Source organism: Bradysia coprophila, unplaced genomic scaffold (genome assembly GCF_014529535.1).
Source record: "Bradysia coprophila strain Holo2 unplaced genomic scaffold, BU_Bcop_v1 contig_248, whole genome shotgun sequence".
Classification (NCBI taxonomy): Eukaryota; Metazoa; Arthropoda; class Insecta; order Diptera; family Sciaridae; genus Bradysia; species Bradysia coprophila.
In genome coordinates this window covers 388,706-415,518 of record NW_023503509.1, presented here as the reverse complement: position 1 = coordinate 415,518, position 26,813 = coordinate 388,706, and the positions used below count along the sequence as shown (strand labels likewise).

Sequence of the window (26,813 nt, the reverse complement as noted above, 5' to 3'; positions counted from 1 at the left end):
AATCAAAGAAGTTTACTGAGGATGTGCCCGGAGTCAGCTCACCGGAGTGTGGATTGGGCACAGGCAGTAACTTCTCTCAAAGAACATGGAATTCGCCAGCGTGATTTAAAGCAGTTGAAAATTGGTCAACAAGGATTGTAAAAAGGATTTAATGGCGGTAAAGCAAAGGCGACAAGAAGAAATCCAGAACAATTCGGAAAAATTGGATGGTGGGAGTAAAAGCAGCAATCAGCATTCGGAAAATGGAATGGAAGGCAACACCAACCCAACTTTTGACTTGAGCGCCAGCCAGCAGGTTCGGTGGCAATTTTGATTGACCTTAATAATTGTGATTATAAGAGGTCAAGGTGGGAGTATGTTAAGAAATGTTCTAAGCACTCCAATGTGTGATCGAGTTATCCTTTGCGAGAAAATCAAGTTGTAGATAATCAAAGCAACAGAAGAAAAAAAAGGGAAAATAAAATCAGTTTTGAACAAGAAGTTCAGGGGACAGCATCCCCAACTAAAGCATTTTAATGTAGTGAGTAGAATTCTTGACAAATACCATCTTTCAAAGGTCTGAGCCAATTACATAGAGGTAGAGGTATTCAGCTTCACAAGGAGACCCAACATTGTGTCATTTTTATAGTCATCAGTTACTGGACACTCTCAGAGCTATTAGAAGAGATCGTGCATCTGTTATCGACAACTAAAACAAAAGTAATCTCTGGCTAGTGTTCCCATGCATAGAATCGCTTTTATTGAAACAAAAGAAGTAAAAGATTTTGTATCAAAACGTAGAACTGAAGAGGCATTAGGTTTACCGATCCAAACTGAAAACGTCTTCTTTTATGACTATCCTGCTATGATTTGCTTTAAAACCATCATTGTTTATTAGTATAAAATCTCTAAATTTAAATGAGCTTCCCATAATTTACATTATCCCATATCCGCATTTCGTAATAAATTCTCCGTGTACTGGTTTCCGTTTTTCCTTTGTTATTCACCACGTTACTCATCGTCGTAATAAAATCTTGGTTGTTCATCACATTTATGATCGGATGAGCATTTTTATCGGAAGACAACTGTATGAGTCTTTGTGTCGTAACAACTCACAACATTAACGTTCATACCAAATAGAATATTTTATAAATATTCCGTCTCCCCATGTAGATTGTGATACTCTTTTTTTGTCACTTGAAACTATTGCCATAATATTGCGGTTGACCGACCACATTAAAAATGATATTTGTCCCAATTTTTTTTTCTTTCTTTTTTGTGTGACTTCTTCCTTTCTATATAATACTTTGCCGGAGGATATATATCAAAATGCTGATGGTAAAAGGAGTTCGCTTTTATTATTTATTAAGGGTAATCTGTGTCGCCTCCAGTTACGTATACCAAATGGAATGAAAAAAAAGATTTGAAAGAAAAATATTCACTTACGTTAAATAAGTCATTTATATGCTTCGGTTTAGAGGTTTTTATGATTATCTGCAGTTATAAATTCCTCTATTATTCATTTGAAGAATTTTTAGCAGTCCAAACGGTATAGAATGCAGTTGTTCAAGGTATTAAACATTAAACGTAATCCTCAGCGTAACAGAAAATTCTCATTTTTTTTGGTTCAATGATGTCTTCATTAGGAAATGGGATTAATGTTCGGGTCTTTTTTTCTCGTGTAATTTTTTGTTTTCCTATTGTTACAATTGTATTATTTGACTTTTATCGTCGCACAGCCAGAACAAACAAAAACCAAACTCGGTGTGACTTTAATAATCCTTTTATTTCGCTCATTGTTAAATGGATATGTCGCAGATGGTTCAAAATTGCGATAGAAAAAAATTTAAAAAAAATTTCTTGTCAAATCGCATTTCAGCTTATATCCGGTTTCAAATGGCTTTACCAAACTGTCCGCTAATGATCAACGGTTCAATGTCAATTGCGGCAACCAACGTTTCTGTTCTTCACTTATTTATAACAAAACATTTTTGAAGTGAATCGAAAAAATTGATTTAACCTAAATAGAAATCACATTTCCATGCAATGAGTTTTCCGCTATTTAAACTTACAAACATCACTTTTCAAATCATCAAAGTGTGTACACACAAACGAAATAGAAACTGTTGCATAACTTCATTCATATATAGCATAATTCACTGTCAGCCGTTTCGTTTTATGTGTCTTTTACATAAGACACTGGGTAATATACAAAATCAAAAACAATGCAAGGAAAGTATTAATTAAATTGTAATTGGATCAGACACGCCTTCAAGTATACATCATAGCTATATGTACCTGTACGTACCTGTATATCTATATAGACTGTGTGTATGTGATATTTTTATTAAACGTCGGTCGTATATTTCGTATGGAAATTGAATTCAGATTTTTTTTTTGTTATTTCATAAAGAAGGTAACGTCATAATAAAACAACATATATTCATAATTGTGCGTGGTGGTGCGGCTGTGTATTACATTAAAGCGTCAAGATGATGATTCACTAACGTAATGTGGTGTGTAGAGGCGCTCGATCGTATAAGTCGGTTTATATTCAGTTTTTTTTTCACTTTACGTTTAATTTTTCGTTATTGTTTTATGGCGTGAATGATATTTATCTCACATGCAAAGTGAAGATTTGTGAGACCTTCACACATGAAAAAAATGTTTTATGTTTTTTTACATCAGAGTTTTGTTAGAAATATATTGATTTAATTAGACATTTTAAATTATGTAAACCCATAATTAAATGAACACGTAAATATACAATCGGGGAGGTTAAATTATAGATTTTTTTTTAATTAATTGAACTTGTGATATGGTCTGGTTTTGACAAATGGACATAAAACGCGCTTTGATTGTTAGCTTTCTATAACAAAACGTTGACTTTTGATTATTTATCTTTGTCAATGTCTAGGCTGAAGTTTAGCATTGTTTTGCCATCTCTCTTTCACTTCGCTATTCTCACACACCTTTGAGATGTCAGCACAAAGTAAATTGCCGACCGACCACCTTCGACTCATATTTTAATGAGTGCTAAGTAACATTGAATTTGTTGTTAGTAATAGCCTGCATATAGGTTCTGTGATCCATGGTCTTTTGTGAAATTAGACTCAGAAGATAGCACAAATCGAACACAATTCGACCAGAATAGTCCCTTGAGAAGGTATATCCAGCACAGAATGACTTAGTCTCTTTGAAGTGTAGCATTAGAGAAAGGTATTTTTCATACCTAGGACCCGAAAAGTGCGACTTCGACGCACTTTTTCTCCGTCCAATATGAAAAATACTATTCGTACCACGGGCTAAAAGTCTTTTTTAGCGTATTCGATTCCAGACGTCGCCTTCGGCTCTGTCTGGAAACTTCTCACACGCTAAAAAAGACTTTTAGTCCTAGGTACGAAAAGCACTATTTTTTAAAGTTTCAATTAGTCAGGAAACAGATGATTTTTTTATAATTTATTTTGATTCTATAACCAAAATTAGAAATATTTGCGTTGTTAGAAACAATTTAAATTGAGCAGATTTTTTTATAAATTAATTTTTAACGATCGAGCTATGCGAAACGACATTTTCGTAAATGCTGCCAAAGAGGCAGTCAGAAGGCAGTGAGCTGCTAACACAAATACATTTAAGCAAATACAAAGGGAAATGTCATAAATATAGAGAGAAGCCAAAGCCGTCAGAAGAAAAAGTCGACATTGCTTTTTGCGTTTTTTTAAAGAAGATAATGTTGTGAGCTTTGATTTCAATTTAAAAAATAAAAAATTGCGTTTTTTTCAAATGTCGTCGAACAATTTTTATTTTAAAATGAGTCAACGAATCAAAATAAATTAAAAAAAGTTGCTGTTTCCCGACTAATTGCACTTAAAAATAAGGCAACTTAAGACACTCAAGTATTCATGGATTTTTGGCAAAGTGTTTTCGTCGTCAGATGGAAGAGGTGCCAGCGACATGTACCACATTTCTATCGGTAGTTTATTATTTTTTATCGGTAAAATTAAATTTTTCTATCGGTCGAATATAATATCCTATACCAGAAATAGTAGGTTGATCTGTATGTTGCCTTGGTTATTCAAAATTCGTAAATATTTTTCATTGAAGTTGCTAATTGTGACACACCTTCCTGAACACAGCAATCTTCACTTGGCAAATTTGTAGTCTACATTTGGGCACAAAAATATTGCATTTTCAACGATAATTTTGCCCTCGCATCCTTTTTGGAAAAAGTAAGGACCTTGTTTGTTGTTGAAATGTGTTAGGTTTCAATAAAAACTATAAAACCTAAGTACGAGAAAACTCAATAGTTCACAAAAATTGACACAAATTTCGACCTAGGACCTAGGTTGCAAAACCAAAAACATTTCTATTCTTAATTCAAAGCTAACACATTTTAACACCAAACGATGGTTTTACTTTTTCCAAAAAGGATGCGAGTGCAAAATTATCGTTTAAAATGTAACATTTTGGTGTCGAAATGTAGGCTACAAATTTTCCACGTGAAGATTGCTCTTAAATTGAAACAGTAACTCATTTTTAATAACCAATTTTTTGAATCAGTTGTTTACACTATCCTCACCATTTGCCATTCGTGACGATTTTGTTATTGTTTTGCGCGTCGAAGCTGGTAGCGTTACCCCCCACCGATATCAGTTCTGTTGCAAGTGGATAAAGGGACTTGCGTCACACTTCCACTGTAAATGGTTTTTGGGCGATATCAGTTTTTTTAAGTGTTTTCGATCGAATCTCCAATAAAATATATGACTTTGCAAACTCACTTTTATGTCATTGGAAAGAGGAAACTTGTCATTCTCAAATATAATTTGTAAAAATAGATACCAAATGAAAACTAAACCGCCGAATTTATTTCAGATAAATTAGATCTCAACAGATACAATGATCTTTGACATAATTAAACATTTTGTAAACTGTATTTTTTATGAAGATAATTTCAGTATCAAAAACCGTTCTTGACATGAACATGACACACTAATTCGGATTTTTTTTAGCATTCTTCGCTTGCCTTGTGCGTCTGATACATTTAAAACTATCTGAACAATTCGTATGTGTATTGAATTGGTTCTGTACTGATTGGATCTAATTGTTAAAGAGCAGTGCAGCCGTGAAGTAAATAAACGAGCATTTTTGTGACGTGAAGTATCTTTATGGTCGAAGAAATGAACCTTAAAAAAGTCAGAATTCAAAGAAAATCGTATAATAGTCATTAAAGTAAGAATGGACGAAAACGGGAAAAGTCCAAGGTTACGTGTGAATTTTTGCGAAGCCTGAGTGTAACCATTCAACGAAATTTAAGATCAGCTAACATTTTGGTATATATTTAAATGAAGATTACCACTGTCTAGAGGGCTAATTTTGTAAAATGAAAAATCTACTCACATGCTTGAGGTCAATTATTTGCACCAAACTCACTATCAGTTTCGGGAGTTCTTCCACACCTAATAACAACCGAAAGTCGACGTATCTGACTCGACATATTTTTAATTGTTTTCTTTTAGTTTAAATGGTGAAGCACTTGGTCCACTTGGCAATGAATTCAGACTTTGTTCGTTTGGCGAATCGCAGGAGTGCGTAGTTTTCACTCTTTAGAAGTATTTTGTAAAAAAAGTTAAATTTGATTAATTTGTATAAAACAATGGTTGGTGAGTATTTATTTATCGTATGCCGTTTAATTCGAACAAACATCAAACCTCGATCATCGAGTATATTGTGAAATCATATCATCACATTTAATATGGAGAAAATATGTCTGTGTTCGTGTTCATGTAATTTTCTATTGAACGGACACATGTAACTATCCCAAATTTATTTTTTGGAAATAAGTGCCAGTGGTGAGTTTGAACATAGTTATACTACTTGTGTCATACACATGAAAATTTCTTTTTCATTTTAGTAGAGGGCAGTCCCTTGATTAATAATTACATAAACTAAAAATCGAAAGTTCCGCAAAATTTTAAGAAAAGTCGCATTTTTTTAAAATAGTTGCCCTCGGTGAATTTTGACTGCTAATATGTACTACTAGTACAGTAGAATTGGACAAGGTCTATCTATGTTCATTATTTAGCCTGAAGTCTAATCTTCATAACGATACCAAAGCATGTCATGCATGTGTCTAGATAAGTATCCTCAGCAAGTGTATTTTTGCAGATAGGTCGTCCTACTAACCGATTCTAGAAGGGGCATCCACTTTTGGTTAATTTTCAATTTAATTCTTCACTGCAATTGTTTCACAGTTACTAATGACAGTTTGCTCAAATGATTCAACTGATAATTTTTTCATTCTCCTGCAGCTCCGGAACAATATGTAGCAAACAATTATGTCTATGACTTCCATCCGATAACAGTAACATGTTTCAATTGCAGAAGCATGGTCGTTACGAAAACATTTCGATCAGCGAATACAGTTTGCTGCTTTCTGTATGAGTTTGAAATGATTTAAGATTTGTGATCGACTTTTATATTTTACACAAAATTTTTTTTTTCTAAAAATGTTTCAAACAGATGTTGCATTTTCGCACTATGTTGCTGTCGAGACGTGGTCCATCGTTGTCCGCAGTGCAATGTCATTCTCGGAATATACAAGAGGTGTTAATTCCTGATTATCGATTGCTGTTGAGATGTGTAACTCAAAAATTTGTAATTTTTACATAAAACGGTAACACAATTTAAAATTTTGGGTTTTGTCTACTTAAAAACAATCTACAACTCCTAACCAAATCTTTTATAGTCCTAAAACCTGAGTTTACTTTATTTTTTTTAGATTGTACGATCGAGAGGATTCAGTTCTTCGGAGCCAATGCACAAATAATGACGATTATCCGTACGATGCAGAACGCATTTCTTTATTTCCTTCTGACCCTATGAGGGTTCAACAAGCTCAAAATTGTTCTTTTTAATGTTTCAAGCAAAAACGAAAAATGCAAAAAAAATTACAAATTAGAAGTTCGCTGAATTTGATGCTTCTTTTGTTTGAAGTGTTCCGTTGTGTTTAATTCGCTACTACTTTATTTTCTACTACTTAAAAAAAAATTGTGTATGGTCGGAGACCTATTTCTTGCAATTTTTGCGGTGAGGTTGGTGGAAATGTGTCACATGGATGTAACTAACTAAGACTATTGTTGCTTTGGAAAGTGGAGGACACTGTCTATGAATGGAGGTATTTAACGACCACGCCCGGGTGAAAATGTCGTTCTCATGAGACCATGAAATACGTATTCTCAACGGTCTAATTCCAGTCTCAAAATTGCTTGAATTCTCAATCTGGTCTCAAAATATTTTTTTTTGCTATATAAATTTCGGATGAACGAATGAGAATGCCTTTGACCGAACGAGTAGTCTCTTTTCGATAAATTTCTTTGCTAGACTTTGTGAGGCTGGACGAGTGGTCTCATTGTTGATGTGTTTTCAGATCGCTTGAGACGGAACTAGTAGTCTCTTTGCTAAAATTTATGGGTGAACTGTGAGAGACTGGATGAGTGGTCCCGTTGCAGTTATATCTCCAGATCGTTTGAGACGGAACTAGTAGTCTCTTTGCTAGCATTTATGGGTGAACTGTGAGATACTGGATGAGTGGTCTCGTTGCAGTTATATCTTCTGATCGTTTGAGACGGAACTAGTAGTCTCTTTGCTAACATTTATGGGTGAACTGTGAGAGACTGGATCAGTGGTCTCTTCAGTAGAACATATTATTTTCGGATTTTGGAGACCGGTTGAAACGTCTCTGTGGCAGAAGAATACTTAAAAATATTTCTTCCGACTTGTAAGACTGACTGAGTGGTCTCACGATGGAAGAAATATTTTTTCGAACTTGTGAGACGAAGTGAGTGGTCTCACCATTGAAAAGAATATCAAAAAATATTTCTTCCGACTTGTGAGACTGACTGAATGGTCTCACGATGGAAGAAATATTTTTATAAACTGGCGAGACCGACTGAGTGGTCTCATGACAAAAGAAAAATTAAAAATATTTCTTCCGACTTGTGAGACTGGCTGAATGGTCTCACGATGGAAGAAATATTTTTTTAAACTGGTGAGACCGACTGAGTGGTCTCATGACAAAAGAAAAATTAAAAATATTTCTTCCGACTTGTGAGACTGACTGAATGGTAATTTAAAGTAAACGTTTTCGTAAATTCTCTCTTAATTGGCTATGACAAGTGAATTCTTTCAATATGGGTAGAATTTGTGTATGTTGTTATCTCATCAGAAAGTTAATTTGACAAGTTGAAATTTTGTCGTTGTTGTGGCAATCATCTGTTATCGATAACGACTTCAGGAATGAAAAATGAGCTCTGACTATAACGGTCTTATATAGCAAAAAAAAAATTAAAGGAAGAAATAAAAGATTCTCTTGATTAGAGTGAAATGATTAGACGAAATGAAGTAATAGATTTGGTAGTAAAACTGTTGATATCCTTTAAAGGTTAAGAAAACCCAGCCCAACAAGAATATAGCCGTGAAGTATGGCCAAAAAAATCAGCTACCAACTATCTTGTTGAAAAGTCTTCTATCATATCAATCGATTCAAAAATTATGTTAAATAGATTAAGGATAGCTTGTTTAGTAGGTGGAAGCACGGGTTTTCAGGAAGTTTACCAATGTATACACCAACTTATAAAAATCGGAACCATCAGAACCCACAGCTGATGATAACTCGCTGGACGGACGAATAATGCAAATTATTTATGCTTGATTTCCACTTACGAAAAAAACACTCCATTTTCTCTCCGTTTACACTCTTAACAATAGGAAAGAGGCGTGGTTTAGCTGAACCGAGGCAATAGGAATATGATCCTATTACTTCGTGGTGCATTTCGTCAATGAAAATATTTTGTGAAAATTGTTTTTTGGCGATATTTTTGGTCCTTATTATAACGATGCGATGGGTTCAGTGTTCGGAATGTTTTTTTAATTAAATTTCGAAATTTCTTCAAGTCTTTGTATTTTCGAAAATATTTTAGTTTCAATAATAACGCAGAACAACCAACCTCGAATTTGCATAAAGAAAGACTACACAACACAAAAATTTCTCAAAATGCTCGCGATTTTTGAATGGCACTGTGGATAATGGCCAGTGTTGAGACAAGCGTAACAGATTAATTACAATATCTCGTTGTCATTAATAATTTTCAGTTGCATTCATTTCATTCGTCGACCAGATGTTGTCTGTTGTTCATATCCTGAGACAAAAATAATAATTTTTTATTTGCGATAAACATCAGTGACAATGCAATTTATATCAATACAGACAATTTTGGGATCAAATACCTTCCAAGTTCAAATAACTTTATGCAACGCAAACGTTACAGGAGAGAGAAAAAAAAGAAAAGAAATCGGACGACGAGATATAACACGAAAAATGTACACAACGTGTTGTGCACATAACAAATGGATTTGACTGGCAAAGGTGTGAAATAAGGTAGGTAGTGTATTAAGAAGCTCACGCAGATATCGATCTTACATTGACAACGGACACGATTGTTTCTCATTTTGGTTTAAATAAAACAATTTCGACTGTGCAGAAATGAGAGTATTGCCCCAAAATATATAGTGGGAAACCGGGGGGATTAAAAATTGGAGAAGTGAAAACGGTAATAAATGTGACTAGAACTGAAGGCAGAAACAAAAGAACGCTCACCGGGCATAACCAGATATTTTGAATTCCAAACAAATTTCAAAATCACAATCTTTTTCCCGAAAAAAAAACAAAAGCAAAAAATTTTTTTCTTTAAATTTTGAGTGATTTATGATCTTCAAATGGAAAACAAATTTTGTGGTAGTTTCGAATCGAAACATAACAATAACGACAACAGCAACAAAAATTTATCAGATTAAATATAATCCATTTTCTTCACACATTTTATTCATTTCGGTCGTTACGTCCCTCTCCAACGAATCCGTTCCATTCGTACGATGTGAGATGCAAACATTCGCGATCCTGCTGTGATGTATTGACTCCGAAGTGGCAAACAATGGTGACTCCCTGTGGCCTTTTCTTTCCATCCCGAACAAAGTGAATATTTCGTTTTCTATGAAAGAACAAAAATTACGTTTTTAATATCAACAAACCTTCGATCACGTTGTGTGTCTTTTTTGTTTGTTGTGACTATAATATGTTGCAAACGTTTTTCTTTTCGAGATTAGTTTCTTTGGAAATTCGGATGTTTCTGTTGAACGAAATCAAATGGCATATTGAACACGGTAATTTATGTGGGTAACATACAAAGCAAATTTTACTTTTTTTCTGCATTGAAATATTAGCACAAAAATGAAGACGTTAAACACTTTGACATTCTCGTTCATTTGAATGCGATTGTGCTACTCTTGAAAGTGTTAAGTGATTGATTCTTGACAGAGGATAACATGGCCTTGTTTATACAATACCATGTCTATACCTAGATTAGATATGGAAAACAACTTTTCTGCAACCAAGTGTCACAAGACGGCATATTTTGTAACTCAATTGAGTGTGGAAACGTAAGATTTTTCCGCACTGCTTTTTTTTCAACACTTCTTCATTTTTGCGCGTTGGTCAGTTTACTTGAAAAGTAGGTATAATTCGAAATATTGCTTAAATTCACTAGATTTGAACCCCAGACATTGAGTAGATGTTTTGATCATGCTTGCTAAGGGAGTCGAAAGTAGAAAAAATGTCAATTCAAGGGGCGAAAGTCTACTACCCTTAGACTCCCTTAGCAAGCATGAAAAACTCAATGCGTAACGCGGAAAATTACTTTCGGTCTTTGTCTTTGTTACGTAAATGACTATTATGCCACTCAGCATCATAATATGCAAAATTTACAAACTTTAGATGTCTCTGTGGCATAAAACGTTATATGAATCTCGGTGCAAAGTACTTTATTAGGCCCACTATGTGTATTTACACATATGAAGCCGAACAAAGTACTTCGCACTTGATGTCATAAATAAGTATTTCATCAGAGATTTATGTAGAAAAATATTTTTCGCTAACCGTTTTGAAATATTGATTTTTCCGCCCACGTTCTAAATTTTCTTTACGAGCGGAGCGAGTGCTGAAATCAAATCAACAGTTCAAACTTGGTGCATAAGATACTATTCTAAGTCTTCGAATAATATATATAAACGACTGCAATGAAATGAAAAAAATCTGAATTGCGTAATGCCCTCTGGTGATACACTGATTTTCTAGACAATAAAAATTCTTTAAATGATCCATCATCAATTAGTTTATCATTTAATGATAGGTGTATACTCAGTGCACGACTTTAAGTTTTGCTTTGATATAGTTCTTACGATTGAATCAAATAGATTTTTTTCTTGTTCGCACAGATTATAAAACCTCTCATGATAGGTATATATAAAACACACGAGAGAAAAAAAAGTTTTTTTTTATATAATCATGTGTACTTGAAGTACATGAATAAAATATTTACATGAAATAAGTGAATTTCTATGTCACTAAATTCATAAAACAATAAAATAATTTACTGTACAAGTACAATGGAAAGCCTTGATTTTGTTTTCATTTTCTGTTTAATTTAAATTGCTTGAAATGGTTAATTTACTTATTGGTGCATGCAAAAACAAAACAACATATATTTTGCAATTGTAATTGCATTTTATGTGCAAGAGGCATTACAAATTTACACTTGAAATTCATTAATCGATATTGACGTGAATTTTTTTATTTTTTATTGTCTTTAACAAGGTGGAACGACAATTCCGAATACAGAATTCTAATTTTTTTGTAATTTACTTCTTTTCACATCATTTTTGTTTTTAAATTTTTTTGTCTCCCGACATATTGTCTGTCTTCATCTTCATCTTAACATTCAAATACATATGCTAGCCAAGAAACTGTTAGTAACTGGCTATGACTATGCAATTTGTCTTAGGTAGTGCTGGGTTCCCTAAACATGAAGGAACAGTTAATTCCTATCATTCCTTGATTCCGCCGATTCAAACAAAAAAATAACAGTCAGTGATGAATGGAACGACTGTCGATAAAGTAGGTCACTTGAATGAGTTCAAACAACAAAGCCGTCGTTATCTATCCTGTTAGCTTAATATTGTCTTTCATTGGAATTTTAATCGATACGTAGTGAGTCTGACTGACCGAAGTAGTATAGCTTCTCAATCGGTCCGAATTGAGACTTTTCCTCAGCTTCAAATGAGTCTGTTGAGTTGCAGTATTTTGCAGCTCTTAACAGTTTTGTGTTCCTGGTGTTCATATTGATATAATGATGCGAAACTTTTGAATGTTAGGAAACGTTCCTAAATTGGAAATGTTAACTTTAAAGCGTCATTATTAACTCAGTTATCTAAATGGGGAATTGCAGTTTTGACCAATTCGACGCAGAACGTTATTCTAAGCAAAAAATTGTTTTACGGTATGCCTCTAAAATGCAAAGATTTTTTTATAAAATTACTTTTGTTTACAAAGTACGACCCTAAATTGACCCAATTTTGTCAGCCGCATAAAATGTGCCGGAGGCCGTTTCATTATCGATGAAAATAAATATGTGTAAGGTGTTCTGCAGCAAGTACTACATTGGTATCGACAATTCTGATCAAAAGAATTTCTAAAAGCAGTGTAAGATCAAAAATATATTGCCGCAATTTTGTAATTTTCTTACGGGCGGCTGTCCGTTTCGAAGTTTAGATGAACTTATAAAAAGATCAGTACATTTTAGTGACATACCGTTGAAAAATTTTTTGTTTAGAATTATGTTTTACGTCGATTAAAAATAATTTATAAAAACTTCATTGTAACTTTCTTCGAACATTCAGATGCTTATACATTCCAGTAAAGATAAATAAAAAAAAAACAAAATCTGCTACTTCTATTGTTTGATACACATCTTTGACATCATTTGTTTTAACATTCACTTTGAAAAGCACTGTACAGTTTGAACTCTAAACTTGCAAAACTATATACTCGAGTGACAACTGCCAAATTGGGTGCTATTTTGTATGGAAAATGTTTCCAGATTTTTTACAGTGTCGAAATTTGTTTGATACACTGCCCCGTTTCAGTACTCTATTTAGCGTACCACTCATGCTTGAAGTTCGTTGGTATGATAAACGAAGAAAATTTTGTGGCTAGCCCATTATAAATATGACGTCTCTTATATTATGAATGTCGCTGCATTTAAATTATGCAATACATCGGTGTTTCAATCAATCGTTGAAAAATCATCGACATAAAGTTTTATAATAGCTCATTCTATACTGATCAAAATATACCGCGTCAATAATAAAAAAAATAATTTTTCAATGAAGTTATTTGTGTGCTAAATTATATTTTCTAATAACCAAATTAAAACAATGATCTTTTGCTCTGCTCATAACTTCAATATCAACATTTTATATCGCATCGCGAACAATGCTCTTTATATGCATGTAATGTTTGTTGGTTGGTTGGTATATTATTATTATATAAAATATAAATATGAAATGGTGTTAACAATTTCAAATTAAATTAAAATGATTATAATTAACCATTAATTCATATAAATCATAAGACAATAATTCAAAATCATTTTAACAACTTGGTGTATATATGTACAATATAGTGAGATGTGAATTTAAAGTTTAGCTATGCCATATCTTTACAATAAAGTTTAAGAGACGACCTTAAACTTTTGGAGTCGCTCAAAACAATGGAATTCATTGCAAAGTGCATAATGCTTATTTATAAATCTATATACTCGTTTAGTTATTTACGTTTTTTTTATATTTCCATTTTTTTAATAATATTCACTGTGAACATTTTTTTGATATGAATGAATATTTTGTTTACAGAAAAATTTAATGTTTTATTATAATCACTCAGTTTATGTAATGCCACTGGTATACGATATGATATGATTATGAGATGTATGAGTGGAATGATATTACAGAAAGCATACGTTACCAAGTACAATATAATGAAAATAAGTTCGGACACATTCATAATGCTTGAATGAAAGGGAACGTGGGTGTGAGAATTGGCACAGACTTATATTGTACAACTTGAAACTGCATGATCAGTAGTTTATCAATGTTTTAAAAACAATAAATTTGAATAATAAAAAAAATGGGTGACAAAGAAAATCCCCTGTGAATCAGAAGATGAGGAATACCGATGAGGCAGTGCAATTTTTAGGGATTTTGAGTTCTTACACTGTTCGAAAAAACAAGGCATCAGAACAGTCGGAGCGTTTGCTGCGACTTAGCCCCGTACAACCTGTAATCCTATTTCGTCCGCAACCATAATACGTCCGTAGCCCTAATAAGCCCGGAACCCTAATACGACTACAACCCTCTAATGCGTCTGTTACCAAAATGCAAGTCAAGTTGGGCATTGTCAAATTTACTGAAACTGTTCATTTTTTAAATTGCGCATAGCGCAAATACGAAAGCCCGTACGAAGTACCTTTCAAATAAAACCAACAATTTACGACATTATTTTAGAAACCCAAAATTTTTTGCCAACTTTCCATTGGGTATTCAATTACCTCTCAAATGAAACAAAAACTAGCAAAATCGGTTGAGATTTACTCGATTTATGTGCAAAAAGCACTTAGAAGGACCGAGTAGCGGCCTTAGTGCAAGGGCCCAAATTTAAAACTTTTTTTGCCATCATTCTATTCGGCATTCAATTATCTCTCAAATGAAACAAAAACTAGCAAAATCGGATGAGATTTACTCGATTTATGTGCAAAAAACACTTAGGGCCGAGTAGCGGCCTTAGTCCAAGGGCCCTAATTTGAAACTTTTTTTGCCATCATTCTATTCGGCATTCAATTATCTCTCAAATGAAACTAAATCTAGCAAAATCGGATGAGATTTACTCGATTTATGTGCAAAAAACACTTAGGGCCGAGTAGCGGCCTTAGTCCAAAGGCCCAAATTTGAAACTTTTTTCGACACGTTCTTTTCGGTATTCAATTACCTTCCATAAAAAACTAAAACTAGCAAAATCGGATGAGATTTACTCGATTTATGTGCAAAAAACACTTAGGGCCGAGTAACGACCTTTGAGCCCTCCCAACAAGCCCACGTTGCATCTTACCCAAAAACAATGTTCAGCAACTTTGTTCTACTCGTCAATACCTTTCATTTGATATTTATCACAAGCAGCTATTGCGTGCGTATTTCGGTAGATATCGTCGAAAGACTGAAAAACACCTATAGGGCCCTAGCTCTGGAGGGGCCGACCCTACCATGCCCATTTTCGAACTTGACCTTACTTTTGTCGATACCAATCGGGGAAAAAAAGAATTTTGAAAAAAGGTTGTGATTTACTCAAGCTAGACGGGTCACGGACGGACGGACGGACGGACGGACGGACATTTTTTTTATTGCGGATTCGTCATCTATGAACATTGAACATAACCAAATGCTTTGACCTTACTGTCTGCTTCCAATTCGACGTGTTACAAACGGCATATTAGTTAGTTAGTTTGAGTGGGTAGAGTAAAACTCTGGCACCTAAGCCTCCAATGGGCCTGTTGTGCATACCCACAAATAGCTACCTACATTCTACATGTACGATTGAGGTAGTCCAATATGCTACGGAGAGGTAGGCTCCAGATGATGTTGTGCGGCAGTATATAGGCTCCTAGAGCTTTTGATCTGGCTGATACGTATGCCGGGCAAGTGCATAGGAAGTGTTCTGCCGATTCAATGTCCCCACAGTTAGGACAGCGGGGGTCATTGGTGATGCCCATTGTGTGAAGGTGTTTGTTGAGGTAGCAGTGGCCAGTTAGACTGGCGGTAAGTCTTCTAATGTTCCTTCTACTTAGCGATAGTAGGAATTTTGTATTTTTGGGAGAGATTTTGATACATTTTTTTGAGTGGCTGGCGAAGTTGATGGATGACCAGTATTTAGTGAACGTTTTCTTTTTCCATTTGTCAATTAAACCAATGAAAAATGATTGTGGGGCTTTTATGATTGGTTCTGGGCTTATGAGTGGTTTATTGACTCCTGCCTTTGCGAGGCTGTCCGCTATGTCGTTACCTTCTATGTTACTATGTCCTGGTACCCAGGTCAGAGTGACATTGTTGTTAGATGCCAGTTTTTGGGTGAGTCTTCTGCAGTTAAGGACAGACGATGAGTACACTTTGTAAGCTCCAATTGATTTTAAGGAACTCCGACTGTCGGAACATATTAATATCCGTTTGTCTGACACCCTCTGGCCTATCAGTTCTTTGCAGCATTGGGTAATACCAAAAGTTTCTGCTTGGAAAATGGATCCGAAGGAACCAAGATGGAATGATTTTTCTATCTGAAGTTGTGGGCAGTAGATTCCAGCGCCCGCTAGGTTGTTATATCTCGATCCGTCAGAGTACCAGGTGATATTTATGTTGTTGTCAATGACCTCGTTGTTGGTCCAGTTTTCACGGGATGGAACCATTATTTTGAACTTGTTTTCAAAGCAATGTACTGGAGTGATAGCATCGTGTGGAAGTTCAAAGTGTGGCGATTCTGATTTCATTCTGTTCCATAGGTTGGCATGACCATAGGTGGCGTTACGGAGCAGTGATGATTGCTGTAATCTGAGGCAGGTGGATCTAGCGACGGCTTCTATATGGATATGTAGAGGTTCTATATTTAGCAGCGCTTCTAGTGCTGCAGTAGGTGTCGTTTTCACGGCTCCTGTAATACTTATAAGCGCTAATCTTTGGATTTTTGCAAGCTGTCTTTGTGCAGTTTCAACGTGGCAACGGGGCCACCATATGAACGCCGCGTACGACAGCATCGGTCTTACTATGGCTGTGTAGACCCACATTAGGACTTTAGGGCTTCAACCCCAGTTTTTTCCGCATGCACTGCGGCACATCCATAGTGTGGCTAGTGCCTAACTTATTCTGAAGTTTATGTGGAGAATCCAATTTAATTTTGGGTCTAGAATTATTCCTAGTATTTTAACGTAGGGTGAGAGATTGATTACTTTCCCACAGATGGTTGGAGCTTTAAATCCAACTATTTTGGTTTTCCTTGTGAATGGAATGAGTTGGGTTTTGTCTGCATTAATTTCTTGGTGATGCTGTGCGCACCATCTTTCAATTATGCGAAACGCCGATTGCATTAATTCACAGAGCGTACTGACACAAAAGCCGATTAGTATAATTGTGAGGTCGTCCGCGAAGCTGATTGAGAAATATTTTGATTCATTTAAAAGTTTTAAGAGGCTGTTTTTGACCATAATGTATAACAGTGGAGGTAGAACGCCACCTTGGGGGCAGCCTTTATGAGTAAGAACAGTGAAACTAGTAGAGCCCAGCTTCGCTGAGACGATTCTACTGTTTAGCATAGCGTAGATCCAGCTGGTGGTTGTGTTATCTACACTATGCTCTATGCATGAGTTTGTTATTTTAATTTGCCACACAGTGCCTATATTCTTGAAAATGTTTTCTCGAATTTTCTATGATTTCGCTATTATCTCAATCATGAATTTTTGCGAAAAGTTTTTCATCATCTGTTATCGGTAACGACTTCAGTAATAAAAGACAAGATCTGTCTAACGCTATCTTAAATAGCAAAAAAAAAAGTTTAAAAATATGAAGTAAGAGATTCGAAATCAATTTCTTGAAAATGATAAGACGAAACGAAGTAATAGATTCGATAGTAAAACTGTTGATATGCGTGAAGTCTGCGAAAGGTTAACAAAGCCTAACAAGGATATAGTCGTGTATACCTAAAAAATTGTCAGCTACCAACTATCTTATCAAAAAGTCTATCAATCGATAAAAATATAATGTTAAATAGATTAGGGTCAGCTCGTTTAGTTTGTGTCTATTTCTTAGGTGGTAGTAGTTTTCAGGGGCTATTATTATTAATCGCATGGGACGTTACATTGTATTACAAAATCAGTTTTTCGTTAAAAAAAATACTTAGTCAAAGGTCAAAACGATTACTCATTCACTTCAAATCTCAATGTCTAAATTTCTGATCCATGCGATTCCTTCTGCGGTGGCTTGATGTTCAGGGGCTATAATGTACCAATATACAAGTGTATCAAATAAAACTTTACTGCTAAGCGGTTTCGACTCGCTGGTCGACCAAATAATGCGTGAACAAATTCCTTACTCAATTTTGTATTAGGAAGATGATCCTGTATCTTCCTGCAGCATTTCACTTTGTATAATGACAATTTTTGTTACGTAGATTAAAAATTAAAAAGGACAGGTTCAAATGTAAATAATTAATTTTCTGAATTTCTATCGCTACCTAGTCTTTGTATTTTTGGAAATATTTTAGTTTCAATAATAAACCAACACATTTGTCGCATTGCTAATGTATTGACCTCCGACTATGTCCTGCAACCTGAAGAGTGATTGTGTGGAAAACATCATGTTAAACATTATGCTCTGTTAAAAATGTTATATTTATGATAACCGATGTTCGATATAAATAATCTACCATTAAATTATGGATATGGATATACGGGACACATGAACGTAATATGATTCAAAATTATTTAAAAAAAAACAAAATGAACAACCAACCTAAAGTATTTCAATAAAAAATATTCAATTTTTTTTGGTTAAGAATCATAAATTTCGGTTTTGTTGATACAAATCAACAAGACTTTATTTACAAAAATAGAAAGAAAAGATTTCTGTAATAAACGTCATGGATTTATTCACATAACTTATGAATTTTTACGACTTCAAAATTCGATACACTTTATCTGACAAATTTATTTTTATGTGATAAAAACCAATTTTTTTGTCCCTGTGTGTTCATTCGTTTCGTTTAGTCGTTTTTTTCTTATTTGGTTGAAAAATGATTATATCGACCAGTATACTGGTGTCGTACAAACGAAATGATTGTTGTTTTTATTTATGTTCTTCATTTCCATGTATAACGAACACCACTGACTTATATAGTTTATTGTGGTCTTATTTCGAATAAAGATTTACACAAAACCATAGAATGAGTTCATTGAAATATTGATCGAAAAACTCCCGTTGAGGGTGTCATTTTTAAGGTGATAAATAACCGATTTTTTTCTTTTCTCTACATTCGTAAATTATTGTTGTTGTCTTTTCGTCTCTTTTCTATCGAATGGTTCCATAGGTTCTGCTAGAGAATTGATATAAAAATTGATAAACAACACCTGCTTGGAAGTTGAACTATTTTCCCAGAATATTTTCATCCATTTTTGTGTGTTAGTTTGTTTGTTTTCAAAAGATCTGATTAAATTTCCTGATCGAAATTAATGATAAAATGATCGTTTGGTTAACTTTACATTTTATACCCATTCTCGTGTTACATTCGTGTTTTGATATACAAAAAACATATTGATCAATACACCAGATTTTCTATAATATCTCGGAATCCAGAAACCTCGGAATATTAACTTTAATTGAAACAATTAAATTTAGAAAGCAATTTCGATTCGGATTTCGTTATACATATTCTACATCTAATCTCAGCGGCAATAAATCAATAACTCGAGGGTATAATAAAAACATTCTTCTAAACCATTCTTTTTTTTTCGTTTTGTGTATGTGCTCGGTTGGTTTATCTTAGCAGAGAGAGAAATATTTCCAACAATGTATTTTTCAAAAATTTATACTTTCGGTTTATTTTTATGAGATATATTATTATGGGCGGGCTACTTTAATATCGGTGCAATACCATCGGGTATTAGTTGCCGAAAACCGAAATCTATAACTGCACTTAAAAAACAAATATTGTGTTGTGTTCCTCTATATACAGCACACAACGGTTGGTTGAGAAAATCGTTGTAAAATAATGATAAAGTTTTAACTAGTTTAACGTTTGAATATTGCAAGTTTTTTGGACGAATACGAATTGAGCAAGGTGTTCTGAAGCGACACATTGAACAAAGCATCGACTTTAATACGAACCTGGAACCTGGAACTAACACCTTAAACACACGATCAATTTGGCGATGCTGAGATCGACAATTACGGTACTTTTTCCAATGGAAATTCATTTGTATCATACCTTAAACAAACAACGGAAAACGCGGAATTATTGTCAAACTCAGCATCGCAAAATTGCTCGTGTGTTTTCGACCCAAGAGTTTTCGGAGTTGTAGCTCACCAGTGTTATGTGCTGATACTGTAACAATCTTGAAATATTGAACATCTTTACCGAAACACCGAAACAAAAATGTTTCTCTTTGAATCGATATCCGTTACTAATCGGATTACATATTTTTGGTGCCATATAAGAAACTGGTAACTGTTTAAAAGGATTATGTTAGAAACAAAATATTTTTTTGAGGATTTCTCCGAAGTTACATTACAAATCCACATTGACTTGACTTTGAAATGTTTCCTTTCATAGAATAGTAAGTGATTATCGCTAATTTGTCACAATTTTGATCAAATTGTAGTATTTTTGACATACTCACAACAACTTTGAGACGAATTTCTTCTTACCTACATTTTTTGACATGTTATTCTGGGTCTTTTTGGACCTTAGGTTTAATATAGTCGACGAGAACTGAAGTTTAGAACATTGGGGAATTGGAAGAGAATTCTTATTGCATCTTTTACTTCTTTTATTTAAAGTATCATTGCCGTATTTGTTACAAAATCTATTACTTCGTTTGTTGCAACATAAGTTTTGCCATTCCATAAGAGGACACCGATTCTTCTGTAATACCGATTTCAAGCATCTTCTATAATACAGTACATCAAGTAACCAATTATTCTGAAGAGAATATAAACTGGCTATACTAAAGCGTTTGATTTTCATTATCTCGGTGAGTGCATAATCATCAGGGTTGGTGAGCATTTAATTATATTTAAGAGACAACACCAACTGTCAACGGGATTTTCGCCTTACTGACTGAATGACATTACCAACGAACAATTACATGTAAAACAAAGAGACGTTATTGGTACTGAATCCAAGGCACAACCTGATAACCGATTGAATCAGACGTTAATATTGTGACTACAACCTGATGGAACGAATTACTTGAGTTATGGTTGAGTTTCGAACCCACAACTGACCATTTTCCAGTTGACTATTTTCTATTTGCCTGGAAAGGTATTTGTCACTAGAAGTCAAGACCCCTTTCAAAAAATTTCTTGGCGCTTGTGTCTAGTTGGAGGTTATCAACGTTTTCCCTGCGTTTCGGATGTAGAGAAGGCGCTATAAATTCACCGTAATAGACAATTTTTTACCCATTTTACTAACTGTTTCTTTTCTACTGACACCCGCATGAACTTTTACGGTTCACGTACCAACCTGTAGAGATTTCTAAAGTGGCTTTGGCTTCCAGGGATGATTTCGGTAGGCTGTTTTTCAAAAGAATTTCTCGGTCTAATATTTGGGCGGTGTTAAAACCGTTTAACCAGTGTGATTGTATGAATAAACCAGGTGGTAAAACAGGTGAAGCAAACAAATTTGTTTGGCTATAACTGTAACTCCTTTGACTATCACTTTGAAAAATGTATCAACGAGCAGATCAACGACCGGGAACAATTCAATTTCTTTACCCAAAAAATATGAAACGGCCAAATTACTGGCCTGTATCGTAAAATATTCGATTATGTAAAAACAACACATAAGCAAAAACAACGAACAAATAGAAATGGTAAATGAACGATGAATAAAAAAGTCCGTCCAAAAAATAAACAAAAATCTTTAAACAAATTCAATCAGAAAAGGCATAATGAAATATTGATGCAAACACGCGTGTAGAAATTCTATATATCACGCTTCGAAAAACGTAATATTGATATTCTCCCAGGATCGAATTAGTTTGAGAAATATAATTATTCCCGCCCTACAGATACACCCCCACCGTGGGCGGTTGATCAATACAAAATGATCAGATTTTTGTTGTTGTTGTTGTTGTTCCGATGTTATTGCGTAGTGATGCTACATACAATCTATGTTCTGTTCTGTATATTATATGTGAACTAAAAGATCGCATAATTCATAATTCATTTCTATATATTCCGATGTATAGTATGCACACAGCGCTTTATTTAAGAAGAAAAAAATGTGGTTCATATGGAAGAGCACATCTTCTTAAAGGCACACACACAATGTCTGTATTAAAACAGCCGGATCGTATTCAATACCTATCATTATTACGATGACCGGATGGCTATAGGTTAATTATAGCAAAAGTTTTCTTATTTTATTATTATTTTGTGAGTGAACATCACAAAGTCAGATAGTTTCGATCGATAACAAATGAAGGAGGTATAGATGAAAATTAATTTATAAGAAAATTTCTTGATGTCAAATTGTTTTTAAATTTATGGGGGAGGCAACGAACGATATGAAGAGATATAATTTTCCGTTGATTTATTTCATTAGAGTCGAAAATGTCTTTATTAATTTTTGAATGAAAAAAAGAGCAAAAAAAATAAAAAAATTTTGTTGCAGCAAAATAACATTTTGAATTTGTAAGAATCTGTAAGGTACAAAATATGCAAACGAAACATATAAGTTGTACAAGTAGTGTGAAAATTGAAAGTAAATTTGAATTCGTGTTCGGCCATCACTGGTTCGAAAATAATTCCCTCAAATCATATAATTACTGGGGTGATCAAATTGACAATTTTCTATTCTGAATTTAACTTCGAAGTTAAGTTATGGGAAAACATAAAATCCGCTGGAAATTTAGTTTTTGGATATTTGTTGAGGTACAACCACAACGGGCTTACGAATGATGTTCCCAGTAAATTACTGTAAAACCTGGTTGGCCACATCGATGGACCAGAAAATTCGGTCAAGTTACTCAGGTTTTTTTTAGATTTATCAGGATGTGACGATCACCTAGGTAATTTTGAAACACCCATCTTGTGATCCTTTGGTTCTTTCTACTCGGGTTACACAAGTTTTCGTTTTCATTTCTCGTGTTTATATTTTGTTTTTATTTGTACAAGTTAATTAAGAGGCATCGATGCTTAGCTGCAGTGTCTCGTAATTCGTTAGTGAAGATATCTTTTCATCAGAATGTACGACCACAATATATTGTATAACGTTCAACCATGCTCTGAGAAAAGTCAGTTTTCACAGAGCTGATCAAACTGGTCAGGCTTTTCAAGCGATTTATTCCAAATATTCAATTTAATTCAGACGCAAATAATCTGCCCACTCAAACATGATTATTTTAGCGTTAATAACGTTTAACAAATCGCAAACCGATTCAACAAATCTGTTCCTTTGGTTGATTGCGCAATTCTCGACCCAAAATCTAATACTTCATTTGTTTCAACATGTATTTTGCTACATAAAAATCAACACTAGCCCGTTGCTCGTTTTTGTTGCTGTCGTCGATAACAGATAATTATCAACGGTTTCATATCATTAATATGCATGCACGCAATATATTTTGGTACAAAAAAGACGGCTGTGAAATAAACTGTAACACGTTTGTTCTCGTTTCGTCTTCATTCAATCTGTGAGGTCTTCATATTATAGGCCGGCTTTGATCATTGACAAATTTGCCAGAAAGAGGAAGTGATATTTCAGTATAATTTGGAGTAATTTGTTTCCATCATAATAATGTTCTTGTCATTAACTTATACTACCTCTATGGTAACGATTTAGTCGTGTGTTCGATCGTATACGGTTATTAAAAAAAAGGAAAAAAAATTGTAGCAACTTCACATTTATAAAACACTTTGCTCTCTAGGGAGGTCTTCATCAAATAATCTGTTTCCGCAAAAATCTTTTTCTTTCCTTTTTATAAAGTCATCACTTATCTGTAGGGTTCTGTGCTGTATATGAACCTAAACGATGGAATAATTTAGGTTTGCTTTTTGAAATGATTTGTGGTTTCACGTTATAATGTTAGGTTTTGGACAATTTGTTTTTTATTATTATTTTGGTTTAAGAAAAATTTGCGGCTTTCTATAATTCAATGTTTATAAAGGTATACGACGTTGGGAGGTCTTCGCTCGAAATATACTTGACTTGAAAATTATATTTATTTGGAGTGTTCTGAACGTGGAAATTGTGTTTTATATCTAATGAATAAAATGGTCAAAAAATCGACGGCTGTCGAAGCGATTTCGTTAAATTGTGATTGAGTAGCTGTAGCGACAGAATTGATTCAAAACAATTACGTATCAGTGTCAGAAAAGAAGCACGAAACCCAAAAACACGCTAGGTCTTGTACTTCATTGGTTCAAACACAACACTTGACACAATGGTTTAACTGACCTCCTGTCACTCTTGCCATTTCATATCTTGAAATGCATAGAAAAATGTGAAACACCTATTAATCGCTCAGACGATAATTCATTGCTACTGCTCAATAAAGACTCCGTTGGCTCTTTCTCAAATACAATTATTAAACGTAAAGCTTGAGCAGAATCAGCAACAGCTGAACTTCACCAGCTGATCAATAAACACTTTCTACTTGTATAATATACAATCAAAACACATTCTAAACAAAGAGTTTACTACTGTCATACGTGTTGAGTGCGCACATAGATGACCCTAACGTATGTATGCACTGTATGTAGCTCGACTTTGAATTGATTTCGATACTAATGTGTTGTCTTTGTCGACCAGCTGGAGATGTTCAGCTGTTGCTGATTCTGCTGATTCTGCACCAGCTTTACATTTATTAATTGTATCTCAAATATCAATCTGTCGAATGTTTTGTAACGACAATTTTAATGATGACAAAAATATGTCTCCTCCAGATAGACAGAAACCGATTCTGCCTCGGCATGAGTCAGACTACACCATCATCAATTCCATCTAAAAAGATAGCCAAAGCAATGAAATGGTTTATATACCAGAAAGCGATCTTGTAAGGACGTAATTTACTCTCATACCGATCTTTAGTTGCATTAATAGTTTAATGTGCATTTGCATGTTATAGGTGCTTGTGGTCGTATTAATAATGTAAAATGGAAAATGGTAATGGGCCATAAAATCTTGTCATCAAAAGTGCGTCGAACTGGACACACAACAAACTACTAACAGGGTGATTGTAGGAGTTGAATACAAATTGTGTTCAACCATTTATTGATATTATATATACGTTGAATGGCTGAAACTTATGTAAAACGCGTCGTAGATCGGTTTAGATCACCACCCTGCTGCCAGTGTAGGATAGAAACAAATATATTTATGTGTAATGACAAACTGAATTTATTTATTCTTTGATTCAGTGCTTTACTTGATTTGCATTCGAAATAGCATTTTGGCATGTGCTTATTGAAAATGCTGCCTGTCTCGCAAGACAGGTTAGTTATAATAATTTCCAATGCATTCGTTTTATTTCACACACAAAAAAAAAACTCATTTCAGTTATGCTGTTTTTAGTAAAACTTTACGGCTAAACCACGTATGCTGTCCACAAATATACTTAGGTGCAAGAAAAAATTGCTCACATTAATTGTAATGTTGCTATTATCTGTATCAGATATGCGTTTCATTTTTAATTTTTCGAACGAGGGTGTGGCTGCACGGTAATTAATGCAATAGTTTTTGCGATAGTTTGGCCTTTGCACATTGTGTGAATAGTCATTTTGTAATACTTACGAAACTCTCAGGGTAGGGCCAATAATAAGTGCAGTCTGTACCACCAGCTAACAGTGACTTCCGAACTACGACTCAAATTATGAGGAAATTTAAGTGCTAGTTGATATCTCGCCTAAATGTAGGCTAGACATATGATCACAAACTCATCATATTTGGGTGACGTCATTTGAGTCATTCAGTGTGGACATCGTTGCAGCCACCAAACACACTGTAACTACCCAAAATATGACGCATGAGTGACCTTTATGACGTTACCAATGCGATACCTGGGAAATTTCCGTGTAAAATTGTCTGACATGGGAATCACACCTGGATCATTTTAGCGGAGGTCTAGTACATATCCGCTGAGCCATTTCTTCCGTATGCCTTCCCCTTACATAACAAACCCACAACAATGTTCTGATAACTATATTAAGTTATTTATGAAGCTCCTCCTTCCTTGTGCTTAGTCCTGCGGTTAGAGGTGTCTAAACGAACTAGTGAGTAGAAAGTATAATTGTTTCTTGCACGTCCACTGACAACCTTCTTAATTTGTCGGCTGAACCAATTTCACGGGCTTGTAAAGAATACTTAGTTCACTGTCGAAGGCATCAAAATCAAAAATCAAAATTTTACCAAAATATGGCATACCCTGGACTACGTATATCACACTCTCCTCTCGTGCTGAGGCCGAATTTCTACAAGAGAAACAGTCCTCTGTCATACTTAGTTCACTGTAGAAGGCATCAAAGTTTTACCAAAATAAGACATACTTTGGACTACACCATCCCACTCTCCTCTCGTGCTGACGCCGGATTTCTACAAGAAAAGCATTCCTCTTTTATGCTCTAAGTCTAACAACTGACTTTTTTTTCAACAGACAATGCGTTCTCATGTACTTAAATTCAATAAGGCTAAATATTCGAACTAATTACCAGCATGGCATGTGATCAGATCTATTTCCGTATAAGTTACAACCCAAGCAAAAATTCCAAATTATTTCCCACAGAATATCTAGACACACAATCTGATATTGGATACTTTCTATGTGACTAAAACAATTTTGTTCAATATTAAGAGCCATATAGATCTGTATTATATATGTTTGATCAAAACGAATATATATCTCTTCGAACACACCCAATTCATGTGCTTGATATTGGTTTACGGAGATCCCATTGAACGATATCCGAGTTGTAAAATGAATTTTGTGTTTCACGCAGTTAGTGTTCTTCGTTTCGTTTATTAATAAATCATAATCTTCGTTCACAATCGAATTGATATTTCGTTTTGGTTTTGTTGAAATTGAGAACGGAGAGTCCGCACACTTATGTAAACATTAATATAAATGGCTCAGACG

General features: G+C 34.4%; 2 long non-coding RNA genes across 2 annotated transcripts; both read left to right on the top strand.

Annotated features, from left to right (window-relative positions):
• Positions 1–5,534: 5,534 nt before the first annotated feature.
• Positions 5,535–6,738, top strand: LOC119078219. Its single transcript, XR_005087957.1, has 3 exons — positions 5,535–5,639; positions 6,288–6,414; positions 6,499–6,738. It is a non-coding gene; the product is annotated as an uncharacterized LOC119078219 (long non-coding RNA).
• A 5,864-nt stretch (positions 6,739–12,602) lies between these two features.
• LOC119078218 lies at positions 12,603–20,350 on the top strand. The gene is made up of 3 exons (XR_005087956.1): positions 12,603–12,746; positions 14,196–14,199; positions 20,340–20,350. It is a non-coding gene; the product is annotated as an uncharacterized LOC119078218 (long non-coding RNA).
• Positions 20,351–26,813: the final 6,463 nt, after the last annotated feature.